The sequence below is a fragment of the Mandrillus leucophaeus genome, unplaced genomic scaffold, assembly GCF_000951045.1.
Source record: "Mandrillus leucophaeus isolate KB7577 unplaced genomic scaffold, Mleu.le_1.0 Scaffold74, whole genome shotgun sequence".
Classification (NCBI taxonomy): Eukaryota; Metazoa; Chordata; class Mammalia; order Primates; family Cercopithecidae; genus Mandrillus; species Mandrillus leucophaeus.
This window is the reverse complement of record NW_012108030.1, coordinates 2,223,905-2,225,498: the sequence shown is the minus strand read 5'-3', so window position 1 is coordinate 2,225,498 and position 1,594 is coordinate 2,223,905.

Genomic DNA, 1,594 nt, shown 5'->3' with positions numbered 1-1,594 from the left:
CAAGAGAGGAGGAAACATGAGGATCCAGCCAAAGAAAGGACAGACAGGGACAGGGAGAGCCTGTGTGTCTGTGTGTTATGGAGAGAGGGGAGAAGGAGGAGGAAGGAGGAGGAGGGGGAAAGAGGAGGAGGGAGAGGAAAGAGTAGGAGAAGGAAGGAGGAGGAAGAGGGAGGAGGAGGCAAGAAAAGGAGAAGGAAAGAGGAGGCAAGAGGAGGAGGAGGGAGGAGGAGGAGGGAGGAGGAGGAGGGAGGAGGAAGAGGAAAGGGGAGAGGAGGAGGAAAGGAGGAGGGGGAAGGAGGAGGAAAGAGGAGGAGGTAGAGGGAGTAAGAGGGAGAAGGAGGAAGGAGGAAAGAGGAAGAAGGAAGAGGAAAGGAGGAAGGAGGAAAGGAGGAGGGAGGAGGGAGAAGAGGAAGAGAAGGGAAGAGGAGAGGGAGGAAGGAGGAGGAAAGGGAGGAAGGAGGAGAAGAGGGAGGGAAGAGGAAGAGAAAGAGGAGAAGAGGGAGGAGGAGGAGAAGGAAGAAATGGAGGAGGAGGCAGAAGAGGAGAAAGGAGGAGGAGAGAGGAAGGAGGAGAGAGGGAGGAGGAGGAAAGAGGAAGGAGGAGAAGGGAGGAGGGGTAAGAGGAGAGGGAGGAAAGAGGAAGGAGGAGGGAAGAGAAGGAAGGAGGAGGAGGGAGTAAGAGAAGGAGGAAGGAGGGGGAAGGAGGAGAGGGAGGAAGGAGGAGGAGGAAAGAGGAGGAGCAGGAAAGAGGAGGAAGTAGGAAGAGGAATCAGGGAGGAGAAGGAAGGAAGAGAAGGAGGAGGAAGAAAGAGGAGGAGAGGAGGGAGGAGGAGAGGAAGGAGGTGGAGGAAGGAGGAGGAGGGAGGAGGGAAGACGAGAGAGGTGGAGGATGAAAGGAGGGAGGAGGATGAAAGAGAAGGAAGGAGGGGGAAAGAGGAGGAGAGAGGAGGGGGAAGGAGCAGTAAAGAAGGGGAGGAGGAAAGGAGGAGGGAGGAGGAGGGAGGAGGAGAGGTGGAGGAAGGAAGAGGATGAAAGAGGAGGAGGGAGAAGGAGGAAGGGGAAAGAGGAGGAGGAAGGAGGTGGAGAGAGGAGGAGGAAGGAGGTGGAGAAAGGAGGGGGAAAGAGGAGGAGAAAGGAGGGAGGAAGAGGAAAAGGAGGAGGAAGGAGGTGGAGGAAGGAGGAAGAAAGAGGAAAGAGGAGGAGGAGGAGGAGGAAGGAGGTGGAGGAAGGAGGAGGAGGACAGAGGAGGGGCAGCTGCATGAAGAGTCATGAAAATAAAAATGAGGTGATCAAGAAGGTGGGAACCCTTGCTGGCATGTAGTGGGAGGGAAATTAGTGTGTGGAGGAAAGTGTGTGTCAAAGAGAAGTTGGGGCCGGGCGCAGTAATCACGCCTGCAATCCCAGCATTTTGGGAGGCTGAGGCAGGTGGATCATTTGAGGTCAGGAGTTCGAGACTAGCCTCACCAACATAGTAAGACCCTGTTTCTACTAAAAATACAAAAATTAGTGAGGCGTGGTGGCGGGCACCTGTAATCCCAGCACTTTGGGAGGCTGAGGCAGGAGAATCACTTACACCCGGGAGGTGGAGGTCACAG